This window comes from Lagenorhynchus albirostris, chromosome 7 (genome assembly GCF_949774975.1).
Source record: "Lagenorhynchus albirostris chromosome 7, mLagAlb1.1, whole genome shotgun sequence".
NCBI classification, from domain to species: Eukaryota; Metazoa; Chordata; class Mammalia; order Artiodactyla; family Delphinidae; genus Lagenorhynchus; species Lagenorhynchus albirostris.
The window spans coordinates 97926459-97940284 of record NC_083101.1 but is presented as its reverse complement, the minus strand read 5'-3'; positions in this window follow the sequence as shown (position 1 = coordinate 97940284).

The window sequence follows — 13826 nt, the reverse complement described above, 5'->3', positions numbered from 1 at the left end:
TTAGTGCAATCTTGAGGGCAAGTAGAATTTTCTTTTTCTCTTTCTTGTCAATATTTCTTTCTCACCTCTTCCTCCCTCTTCCCCACCCTCCTCCTCCTTCTTCATCCTCTCTCTCTCTCTCTCTCTCTCTCCCCCCTCTGCCATTCTTTTCCTGCTTTCTAAAATAGCAGCTTGCCTACATTCTGTGTACTCTACCAAATTTACAAAATTCAGCTGAAGATTATTTTTTATATCTGTAATATTTTCACATGACTAATTGCATTTAGTGAAAAGCTGACACCAGGCAATTTCTTGGGCTCATTCAATGTTGGATTTATTAAAACCCTAAATCATCCATCATGTTGAAATTTGGCAGGTTGTGTTTATAAATAAATTAAATTAACAAGTGTGTGCTGTGCTGAGTATTCATGTGTGGGAAGCAATGCAAACACATATGTGTATGCGCCCATGTATAGTTGTGAACGTATTCCACAATGAGTGTGTCCTGACCCACACAGTCTGAAAACTTCGTGTCGACACACAGTGACTTTAAATTCAATTTGTAATTGAGAACAAGGTCTGATTTAATGAGAACATCCACCTGTTCAACCCAAACATAGATTGCATCTAACTGGCTAGCTAGCATGATGTGATGCAAAAAGAACTGGTACAAAGTTACATGGCAGCTAGGAAATCTGGGTTCTAGTCATGCCCCGATGCCAACTTCCTTGCAGACCTGGACAGTCACTGTCTCAGCTTGGATTTTAGTTTGTCATAAGTAAAATAAAGAAGCTCCTTTCTAAATCCCAGAATGGTCATGAGCCAAGAGTCCAACAGAGCAAAGATAGTGTCTAGCAAATGTGGGTCAGTATATAGAGAATTGTTGGTACATTTTTATATGCACTTACCTGCTGGTCACAAGGACCAGTGTCTTTTTCTCAGAGCTGAATTGACAGACATCAGCTCAAGAACTGACACTTAGCCATCCTAACTGACACATTTGAAGAACTGAAATATCGCTTGAAAATGCAAATGAAGATGAGGAGGAAAAAGGGGTAGAAGAAGAGATTCATAGTTACTGAGGTCCTTCTGCATACCAGCGATGGGCTTGGTGATTTCCAAGGTCAGGAAGGGGGAAGTCAGAGAGAAATCTTATACTTTTTCAAGCTGGGTCATTATCTTTAATTTTTTGTATGGAAATATAGAATGACATTATTATCATTATTATTATTAATAATAGCAGTGATAATTACCATCAACATCACCATCAACAATATTTCATTAGCAGAAAATATGTGGCAAATGACAAATCCATGATAGAGAAGATTAAAAACTCTACTAGGCAGGACAGACTATGTTTAGTAGACATTGCAAGTATAGTTCACAAATTAATTGTGATATTTATACAGATCTGACAACAGTAGCTTGAGGATCCAATTTTATATCAATGTTTTCATTGAATATTATGGAATTCTAGAGTTAGAAAGAACCTTGTAATAGCATCTTGTCCATTCCCCTATTTCATCTAAACTCGGGATGGCAAATATATTTTAATATCACATGCCACCCATTGATTGATGGTGGATGCCTAGAGTACTGCATTGAGAGGCATTCTGAAGCTGCTTACGAGCTCAGGGAAAAAGAGGGCTGTGATCAGTTAGGTGTGTCTACTACGAGTACCCATGGGAAGATTAAGCACTCATGCCATATATTTGCCATTCTCCAACATCATTATCCTGAAAAACAAGAATTTGTTTCTGACTTTAAAGTTACCTTTGAAAAGAATGGCCTGCTTCCCTCAAGAATTCCCATTTTACATCTTTTATTTGGAGAAGATGCTTCTTTGTATAGAACTTTGGGCAATTAAGATAAATTTTAACCTGATTTTCTGTTGTTTAATTCTCAGTAGGATGGAGCATCTCTGGACACATACACCACTTGATAACAGAGATCCTTTTACTGATTTATGGGCTTGAGGTCCCAGAATTGGTGTCAGGATCTACAAGTGTGAATCTTGATGGGGCAATCCAATCAGATGTCCTGCCCGGAAGGACTGGGGAGGATTTAGAGAAAGAACTTATCCTAAGGGAAGAGAAAGTGGAATAGGGAAGCTTAGTCTGTAAGATAAGAAAGCCTTAGAGGTTGGAGAGAAGGACTGATTCTGAGAACAACATACTTCTCAGGATTACCTCCTAACCCAGCCCACCAGACTGTTGTTTGAATCCTGGCATCCGAGGAAGAAAGAAACACAGGATAGTGAAATCAAAGTTTCACTGAAAACTATAAATTACTGGCACACAAGACTTCTGCATCAATCCCCCCTCCCACCTCAATAATGCAAAATGCAAAAAGTAGAGAGGTATTTTCTCTTATTCTCCCAGAATTGTTTTGGGGAAACTCCTATGCAATGACACTGATAAAAACAGAACAATAGCAACACGCTTGTTGAGGGATTATTATGTGCCAAGTTATGGGTGAAGTGTTTATTTGCATTATCTCCTTTGATCTTGATAGCAACCTTATTAAAGATGAAGCATTATTACATGAGGTCCAAGGTGGCACAGGTAGAAAATGACAAATCCAGATTTGAAAGTTGAACCATATTCTTTACAGCCTGTACTCTTAACACTGCTGTTGTGCTTCTTTTAGTGGAAGTAGGAAAAGGAGTAGTGCCATCCAGTTGGTACCAGTAACTTAGCTCTTATGGTGGAAGGTGGGGGAGACTATGATTTGTAGTGTTTGCTGATTTCTACAGAGTAAATACTCCCACTGTGGTAGGCTCTAGCCACCAGTGTGAACCTGTGTGGAGTTGGAAGAGGACTCTCTGAGTCAGCATGAGCTAACTCTTGCCGATCACCGTGCCACAGTGGCTCCTAAGACGCCCCAGCACACAAAGGGGCACCAGTAGAAGTGAAGCTGGTCACAGCAGGAAAAGACAATTTCTGGTGTTAAGCTGAGGACAACAGAGAATTGGTTGAATGTGCTTTATGCCAAAAATACTGCGATCATAGAACTGCAGAGCGAAAAAGAGACACAGAATGGACCCATATAAACTCCTCATTATTTAGATAAGAGACTGAGGTCCAGAAAGAGGAACTGACTTGTCCACGTGACTTTTGTGATAAAGCTTGACCTGAAGACATGATTATGTTACTTACCAGTGTTTCATTTTCCTTTATACTGAATGATCTCAAATTTTGTAGAAGTCTTTTTATAGTTTCTATATATTTTGGGAACTCCCTCATCCCCCATCTATTTTCCATACTTCTCCTTAGGTCCCTAAGTTTCACTGACCACAGAGTCTTACAAAGCAAAGGATGATGAGAAAGGTGAGATCCCTGCCAGTTATTGGGCAGATGCTATTGATTCTTCCCGTTGATCTAGGTTCCAATACATGGTTTGTCAGCTCTAATATTACATCTATATGAAAGAGTTTGAATTTCTTAACTCTCCTCTTAAATTTGGGGCTTCCTACTTCCAAAGCAAGACTGCATGCCTCAGTGCATCGAGCTACCATTCCCCAGACTTCCAATATCCTGCTCAATGAAATGAATTAGTCAGCCTGACTTCATTTAGGGGCTGCTGGTTTATGAAATGGAATCAAGCCCTTAATGTGTCCTGCTTCTGCTTCCCCAGCCGATTAAGTCCTCTTTCCTTCCTTCCAATACTGCACCCTTGAAGCAGCTGGTTCCCAAACAACTGGAGAAGAGGAGAGGGGACAGGAAACAAATTATATAAATGAGCTGATCAGATGAGTCCCCATTGGAGTGTGGTGGGCAGAATAATAGCCCCAGAGATGCCTATGTCTAATCCCCCAAATCTGTGAACATGTTACCTTAATGACAAAAGGGACTTTGCAGGTTGATTAAGTTAAGGATCTTGAGATGGGAAGACTGTCCTGAATTATGGGTGGTCCCAATATCACAGGGGTCCTTAGGAGTGGAAGATGTGGGCAGAAGAGATCAAAGTGATGTGATGTGAGAAGAACTCAAGCTGCCATGCTGTTTTTAAAGATGGAGGAAGGGTCCAAGAGCTAAGGAATGTGGGAAGCTCCTAGAAATTGGAAAAGGCAAAGAAATGAAATCTCCCCTAGAGCCTCCAGAACTGAATGCAGCTCGGCTGACATGCTGATTTTAGCCCATGTCCAACTTATGACCTACAGAACTTGTGTTATTTTAAGCTACTAAATTTGTGGTAATTTGTTACAGCAACAATAGGAGACTAATACAGAAGGCAATGAGTTTGACCTTTGCACAGGGTCTTGTGGGGCTTCCCTGGTGGCACAGTGGTTGAGAATCCGCCTGCTAATGCAGGGGACATGGCTTCGAGCCCTGGTCTGGGAAGATCCCACATGCCGTGGAGCAACTAAGCCTGCGCGCCACAACTGCTGAGCCTGCGCGTCTGGAGCCTGTGCTCCGCAACGGGAGAGACCATGACAGTGAGAGGCCCGCGCACTGTGATGAAGAGTGGCCCCCGCTCACCGCAACTGGAGAAAGCCCTCGCACAGAAACCAAGACCGAACACAGCCAAAATAAATTAATTAATTAATTTAAAAAAAAAAAGTAGTCTTGTGCTATGTAGTCTTGTTCTCCTATCAACCTGGGAGTGGAAAGGAAGACATCTAACACTCAGCTAGTTCTGTCATTTTCTTGGAGATGTTTTAAAACTCTTATACTCCTCTCTGGAGAGATTCTTCCCCAAGTGGATCTCAGGGGCTTAGAATTGAATTAATCATAATCTTAGCTCATAGCACACTCTTATATTGGGCTCACACATGGCTTTTTTTAAAAAAAATTAGTTAGTTATTTTTCATTGTATGCCAAATAGCTACAATCTTCCACTCAAAACCAAAGCTAGGGCCATGACAATGATCTAAGTGAGGCTGCATGGTCCCCACCCCCCATCTCTATTCCCCCACTAGAGGTGAGCACCATTCTGAACCATTTTCCTTTTCTCTGCTTTGTTTTTATGTGGTTTTATTGTATCTATATGTGTTCTTAAAAAGTAATTATTAGTTTATAACCTTATAAGCAGTATAGCATGCTGTATGTAATTGCTTGGGATTTTTTTTTCTGTTAATATTAGATTACTGAGGTTCATCCATATTGTTACATGTCACTGCTATAGAATAGTCTACCCATGCTTTATTCATCCAGTCTCTTATAAGGTGAGCATTTGCGTTGTGTCTGTGTTTTTGCTTTTGTGAATTGTGATGCTATGACTATTCTCATCTATGCCTCCTGGTACATGTACACTAGTTCCTTTTAGCAAAAGACCTGGGAATGCAGTCTCCTAAAGACTCTTTTGTTTGACTTTTGAGTGCTCTGGGGCCTAAGCTAATGTGGGAGCCAATGGGTGGTATTGCTGAAGGAGCTGATTTGAATCAGGAGGGATGGCTGAGGTTGGATGGTAAGACAGTCAGGGAGGCAGGTAGAGACAACCAATGGTCGTGCCCTAGTTGAAGGGCTCAGTCATTGTCAAAGTGCTCACTCCAAGATGGAAGGGAGGTAGAGCTTCCATTCTAGAGCATTCAGAATGAAGAGACAGACACACATAAGGACAGAGTCAGATTCTAACAACAGGGTCAGATTCTAACTTGAGGAGGAGCAGGGCTGCCAGTACTTCTGAGTCAAACTGCAGTGGACCATTTGTTGGTCACATTGCTACCTCTCTCCCATCCCTCTAGGATGTTATCCGGGACCTCCTATGACATTAAGTACGAGGGGGCCTAAAAGAAACCTGAAGCTCATTCACTATTTGCAGAGTACTTTCCCTGTAGTTTCCACCCACTGGGAAGGTAGGCTCTCCAGTCTTCCTGATTAGGAAAGCCATCAGGAAATCCCATATTGATCTTCTCATCCTCAAGGCTGTATTGTCAAGGCACCAAAGAAGAAGGATTTTTCTTCGCTGGGCTTCAGTCTCCCCATCGGTTTCCCATTAGATGCAGCATCTGCAGGCATCAAGAGCACGGTACTGCACGAGCATTGCATTGTGGAGTGGAGGAAAAGTACATCTGGACCTGTGCACATCCTCCCACTCACCCACCCAGTGGGAGGAGAGGACACAATGACCGTAGTTGCCCCTGACTCCACAACCCCACTCCACCCCACACTTAAAATACCACCCCGACCCCGCTAGATGAGAGTCTTGCTTTCCTCCATTGAAGAGGGAGCCTTCAGAGAGTCTGTATAAGCGAAGGAACTATGTGAGTCTGGAAATCATGACTCCCTGGGAAGAGAATCAAAAAGAGTGTGGTCACTGCTTCTACAAAAGGCAACGTTCTTCAGCACCTGTGTCCTTCTTCTTCTCCAGGTCAATAGACTCCCAACTGCTACTCCCATTCCTCCTTTAGTCCCATCATACTCATGCCCACTACCTCACCTGAGAAAACTGAAGTGGAAAGAGGCCACTGATAATTCCCAGAAGACTCCCACAGAGAAGTGACACTCCTCCACTGTCAACACACTCTCAGAAAGGAAGCATCTAGTGTGACAGCTCTGGGAAATTGAAACTGACCTGGAAACAGCACTGTCAGACTTGTGGATGCTTTCCCAGCAGGGGAAAGAGTCTCCAGAGTCCTTGGATGTGGAGGGTTTGGATGCAACCTCCTGCTGGAAGCTGGGCAGCTGGGGCTGGAAGGAGAGCAAGTCAGAGGTGCCAAGAGGAGGTTGAACTTAACTGTCTAGAGAAACTTCATGGCTTCAGGACTGGGCCCTGTGATGGCAGCCACTCTGGAATGATCACTGCAAACCCTGTGCCCTCACTCCTCCCCGTACCCTTCCCCATTCACACACTTTGAAGATGACATTGCATATTTCTTTGTGGGTTCGAGAAATGCTAAATTTGAAAAGAACTTTAAATATATGGTTTCTGACCATACAGGTTAGAAAAATGAGCAATAGTGTGAGATGATTTGCCCAGTCATATGGTTGTTTAGGAGCAGAGAAAGGAATAGGTCCCTGCCACCGAGCTGGTGTGTTCTTTCCTACTTCTGACTACTGGAGAGCTTGCAGCCAGTTTTGCTGTGGAAGAAAGCACCACTGTCTTCTTACAGAAGGAAACAATTAGACATAGTACTTGTGTCTTATGTAGGAGAGAGGCCCAGGAGAAAGATATAGATGAGGTAGGCAGGTGTGAGAAAGAGCACAGGGAAAGAGACCAGAGGTCTGGGTTGTGTTCCTTCTACAAATATTCACTGGCTGCTGATGCTATCAAGTAGCAGACTAGATACAGTGGTGAACAAAGGGATATAATCTGTCACCAAATGTCCTTAAGTAAGTCACTTCCCCTCTCTGGCCCTGGTGGGGGTCTCTCCTTATATCTCCATGGCTCCATGGTTTCAGGGATCAAATCCTTCAGAAAGCTTATAGAGAGTAAAAAAAAAAAAATCAGTATTCATTGAATACCCGCTATGTGCCAGCCATGCTAGAATACCTGATGTGGCTTTTGTAACTCCATGAGGTAGAATCCTTGTTTTTTTCTCAAGAAGGGGAAATGGACCCTCACAGAAGCTAAATATCAAGATGCCTTTTTAGTAAGTGGTGAGTGAACATGCCATCTGAGGCCCTTCTGACTCCATAACCATGAGACCATTTTAGTCAGTCTTGAGCAGTATTATATTAGCTTCAGGTGTATAGCATGGTAATTCAGTATTTTTCAGATGATACTCCATTGTAGGTTATTACAACATAATGACTAAATTCCCTGTGCTATACAGTGTACCCTTATTGTTTATCTACTTTATAGTACTTTGTATCTGTTAATCCCATACCCCTAATTTGTCCCTCGTCCCATGTGATTCTTAATTATTCTTGCTTTAGTTTCCTCACTAGACCCCATCCTCTTCCTCTTTCCCAGCACCTCGCAATTCATGGATCTTTTTAAGGAGGTTTAAGCCCTCCATGGATTGCCAATTTATTGTTTCAGTTGGTCATGTCAACTGTCCTGGAAGACTGAAAGGTACATCAAATTCTCATTACAGAAGACCAGGCTGAAACTCAGAAGGCTAAGTGACCTGCCAGGCTCATTCAACTGTTTTACAACAGACGTGGAGCAAGAACCCTGGTCTCAGACATCCTAATCTAGAGCTCTTTCCTTAAACCTGGGATGTTTCAATAACCCTGCCTTGCATTTTAGAACATGCCTAGGTAATTTGTTCCTGTCCTGTCCAGGCTCATCTCTCTACTCAAGAGACCCAGGTCTATGCAGGTACAATGTGAGTATGTACTAAAGTTGGTGTCCAAATTGAACCTGCTACCACCATTTGTGGTAGATTGAAAACCACTGCCTCGGTATTTTGCAGCTCTTTCCATCAAGAGGCAGAGTCTATTGCCCCCCTACTTGAATCTAGGTTGGCCTTATGACTTGATTTGACCCATCAAGTGTGGTGGAGTTGATGTCTGAGCTCCAGAGTAAAGGCGTAATGGGGCCCTGCTGCTTCTACTTTCATGCTCCTGGGACCGGAGACCACCACGCTCTGGAGAAGTCTAGACTAGCCTGGAGGATGGGAGACCTATGGAAGGGACAGACCATGAGGAGATGAATCTGTATCCTGCTGTTTATCGCTGTGATTTTTTAAAATTTTAAGTTCTCTGCAAATGTGCACAGTCTTCACTTTGCCTCTGCCGTTCTTTGAGTCTTCATTCCGACGCTACCATTTTTCTAGCTGAGTGACTCAACAAACTCATTTTATCTCTTTGAGCCTTTATTTTCTCAAAATAACAAGGGATAATAAGAGTATCTACTCTGTGGGGGTAGTTGAGAAAATTTAATGAAATAATGTATGTAAAACTGATTTATAAACTGTTAAACACTCTATAAAAAAATAAATAGAGTTCATCACTACTAAAGCACCTACCTGGAATCCCTGCTTAAGACCATAAGATCAGAATTTGTAAAATTTTGTCATAAACTAACAACACAGCTGGAAGGAAAAGAGATTTCACAGTCAAAAACCTTTATGCCTAAATCCTTAACATACCAAAATTATAGGCTTTTATGCATGCATGAGTACAACCCTAGACACTCTCTGGAACTGCCTGGTAGTTGGCAGGGTGAGTGAGGCTTTGTGACACTCAGGTTGGGTAGAAGGCACTCCTGAAACTCAGGAAAAGAAGGAAGGGAGGCCCTGGTGCTTATAAACGAGTGAATATTACAACCACTGTTTGAAAGGGAAAGGGGATGCTGAGAGCATGCATTCAAAATGACTCAGGGTTGGTTTAGTGAAAGAAAATTAGAGCTCTCTCATTTTTGAGTCCTTAATTTTTTCCATCTACTAACACATAACACTGTCTTATTACAAAGGAGCTGATTTCAACGTTATCTCTTTATTTTCTTCCATTCCATTCTTTATCTTTGTCCCAAGGAAGCAAGCTCATTCAACTGGTCCTAAAGAATGGATCTTTTCATGTAGCAGAATTCGAAACAGATTCCACTAAATAACATTGCTTTAGAACAAGAAGAGATTGAGTCCAATTCCTGATTTTACACAGAGAGGGTAAGTCAGTTACCTGTGGTCACATTGCTAATTAATAAGAAAAAGGTCAAAAACTAGCTTTTTCCCTGACTCTGCCGCTATGTGGGACCACCTTAGTTGAAGGGAAAAAATACCCACACCATGAAACACATAACTCTAGGGTTTCCAGTTTGTTGGTAAAAAGAGCAGGAATACAATTCAGGCAGAATTAGGACCTGTCGTTTCCCAGCCAGTTACTACCCTGATTCTGTTAGCTTTTGTCTGTGAAGGCAGCAGAACACTGTTTATAGTGAGAATGACTAATTTCATACACAGTTTAACTAGGTGGTTCAATCAAACTATTCTTTCCTATGAAATTTGATGGTGGGAAATGATTACCATGTAAAAAAGATTTCACTCTGTTTGATTGAGTGATTCCTATAAAGCGTCTACAGCATAATTTCATGGCTGTGAACATTAATTTTGTGACACCAACTGTAATTGGGTTCTGTTAAAAAAACAACAGGTCCAAAATGGAGTCACTTACACCAAGCTCCACGTCACCAAACCAAGACTTAATACTTAATTACAGTTGTGGCTTCTCCCAAGAATGGAATCTTAAACCAGTCAATCAGGAATGACCTGGTCAGCACTAGTGAGGTCATCTGCCTGATAGACCCCTGCCCTCCCCTAAAGAAAGGTGACCTTGCCACAACCAATCCAATTTTTGCTGGTATAACTTTCTTATTCTGCTTCCTCTGCCTATAAAATCTTTCATTTTGTACAGCAACTCAGAGCTCCTCTCTACCTGCTAGATGGGATCCTGCCTGGTTCATAAATCACTGAATAAAGCTAATTAGATCTTTAGATTTTACTTAGTTGAATTTTATTTTTTTAACAGTATTGGTGGTAGTGACAGAATCCAAAGGAAAATTCTGACGGCTTCAGGGACAAGAAACACAGGCATTGGTACCCATGAACCCTTTGAATCCTCTGTTTTCTTCACCATTTTTGAGGGTTGTGGTTAGGTTCCTCTTGGTTTTGAGATCCACACTCTTTGCATTGCGTTTCCAATCTAATCGGCTTTCCATTCCAGGCCAGGTCAACTTGAGCTAGCAGATGGTTCCATCTGGAACCCAAGCCCTTAGCCCTAAGCTCAAACCACAGCTCCCGTGTGATTGGAATCCTAGTCCTCAGTCCTCATTTGTTGGGGGACTGCTGGTTCAGTTCTTTCTCCAATCCCCATGAGGCAAAAGATAGGTGGGCTTCAGGCTGCACAGCTGGAGTTTGTCCCCTGTGGACAGATACTCCAAGATGAAGACAATAGCAGGAGGGAGGAGAAGCTGAGTCTCCTGCTCATAAAAAAAAAAACCCCACATATTCCTTATTCTCAAAGTCAAGGAGACCTTCCTGACTATACATGCGCAAAGAGGCTCCTTGGAGGTCAAAAAGGGAGTGATGTCAACCTACCCATAGGCCTCTTCTCTAGAATCCATCTTGGCTAAGAAATGTACATGCACACATGGGAGGACACTGAAATAAACCAAATACAGACTCAGAAACAGGCAAAGCAAGATGACTGGCCAAAGGAAACCCAGAAGAAATGCCCCATGTAAGTGATTCAAACTACCACGCAGGCGCAACTCTTTCTCTGAGTCCGCCCTTGTGTCTATCCACACGTACTATTTTTCCTCCTAATAAACACTTTACTTGTTTCACTACTTTCTATCTCTGTGGAAATTGATGTCTACAAAACTGACAGGCCAGGGCCTTGTCACTAGCCATTGGCCCTCGTGGTCTAGTGGCTAGGATTCAGGACTCTCACTACCATAGTCTGACTTCAATCTCTGGCTGGAAACCGAAATCCCACTTCAAGCCACTGCAGGCCAAGGCCACCCAAGATCACCCACTTCCACACTGGGAATTGCCATTCCACAGTAACATCTTTTGGTTACTACTGATTAATGTGCACATGAAGTAAAGGTTATTGCTAATGGGTATCTCAGAAGCCAAAAGCCACAAAATTGCTGGGCACAGATGGAGCACTTAAAGCTGTTAGAGGACTCACCACCTAACTCTTAAGATTCCTGTGTTAGGATAAATTGGTCTCAAAATAGGTTAGATTGACACTAGATCAGCCACCAACCTCAAGAAAATTTCCAAGCAATGAGGCACACTGCTTGGACTTTGTAAAACACCACATTGTAAAACACCACACAATCCCCAATCAAGCAGCACATTTCTTTTAGGTATTAATTTGGCTCCAAGAGACCCAAGGATTAACTAAAGAAATGGGATCCTTAACTTCCAAAGAGTTAAGCTTGTTACCTTTTGGCATACCTGCTTATTTCATGTCTAAGAATTGTGGTCCTGGAAACCACAGATGTCTACAAAAATGACAAAATCTTACTAAGGACAACTAGAGTTACAATGGCAATTATGAGGAACATTCCAAATAGATAAAGTCACTTAAGAAGTGCTCTTGACTGCAAGGGTTCCCAAATCAAACAAATATAATAGAATGGGATTCCTCTTAAATTGTACCCAGAAGCCTCCAAAAAGTCTTCGAAATTCCAAATTAGCTTCATTGAAAGATTTGTTGCAAAAGAAATCTTTAATGAAAAATTAAAGACACGAGAGGTACCTGCAACAGAACATATAATGAAGGCAATTCCTACTGTTCCCCCTCTATCCTCCTTTACTTTATTAGTCATCCTGCTAATCTGACAATCTCTGACAATCTCTGAATTGTCTTCCACTCTGAAGAGACTACATGACCATACACAAAGTCCACCAAGTTAGTGGTCTTACAGACACCCCCATATCTACCTTCAAATGAGGGTTCTTGTGTGGGTCCATCCCAGGTTTGATGGAACCTTGAGGGATTTTCTAGTAAACTGCTACATAATTCCCTTAAATAGCCAAGGGAAACTAAAATTAGAATTAATGGAAAACCTTGCCAATTTATGGTGGATGCCCAAGCTGAACACTCTGTTTAAACCCCACTCAGAGCCTGCAGATGGGATCCTGGGAAAATTGGCAGAAGCCAATGAAGGGTGAAGATTCTTGCCAGTGTCAGCTCTCCTGAGTATCAGTCCGCAAAGCCCTGTTGCAAAAGAAAAATAAAATTTCATGCTGTCCCTTCCCTTCTAAATCCAGACCCACTGGTTATTGATCATATCTCTTTCAGGGACAGCTGTTACTTTCTTGTTTGTCTTCTTTTGTGTCCTGAGAACTTGGCTTGGTAACGGTCAGGTTGGAGGCCCCAAATTATGGCCAGGCAGAAGTGTGAGTTGCATCTTATTTGCAGGTAAGGTCCTGCCAAACTGCTGCCAGCCCTCAAGGGAATTATCTCTCCTTCTTTCTTTTGGCTACCTTTGGGAGTAACTCTGGATCTTGGAAGAGTAATATCTTTTGCACCATTTTTAGGTGCAGCCAAGGTGGGTGGTCATTCAACACATTACTGCTAGGAATATTTACTGTTTGTCCTGGCTCAAACCTGAAAAGATATTCGAAAGGATTTTTTCCTAAGTAACTTTATGGTCAGAAGTTTGTTAAATTGGAAGCTAATATTCAGAGCCTGATAGGAACTTTCTTTTAGGCCTACTGTCCTAACTTTACTGTACACAGAGGGAAAGAAAAACCTTCTGTAGCTGTTGTAGAAGGATTTACTAAAACATTCCAAAGACAAACAGCTCTAAATCCAGAGAAATCTTTTGATTTCAATCTTAGTTGGAAATCTTCCTGATAGAAAAAAAAAGAACATTGAAGATAATGTAGTTGCCTGGGTATATCATCCCCTTGATATCATTTAGGTTGCAACCCAATTCTTTGAGGAATTAAAAGCAACCGTCCTTATTACAGATTTTTGCAAAACCAAAAATGCAGATCTAGAGACTATTCAAAATTCACCATTTTTTTTAACCAATCCACAAAAGTACCCTATTCATCTCAAAGGGCTTGTGAATATTGTAAACATTCTGACCTTTAAGAAATGAGAGTTCTTATTGGAGGTACTTGTGTTCTTTCCCTGTGCCTTTGAGATGTAAATGGTCTATCAGGTCTTCAAAAAAGGAGAGAGGGAAGGTTATTTGGGACATGCACAAATGAACAATCATGTGTCTTCTCCAGAAATATTAATAAAAATGTTTTAGTCATCTGATCAGGTAATCTAAACTTATTCCATCTACCAGAAACGCAATTTGGATCAAACTGTTCTTTCATAAACTAATGAGTTTTGCATTATCAAACCTGTCTCATGGTTAAAATTTTAAAACAAAAGTTAAAAGTTTTCTGTCTGTATGCAGCTGTCTATGCCTATGTGTGTCTATATATGTTACAAATGTGTGATATTTTTCTACCTCCAGGCGATATTGCTAAGATTATTTTTTAA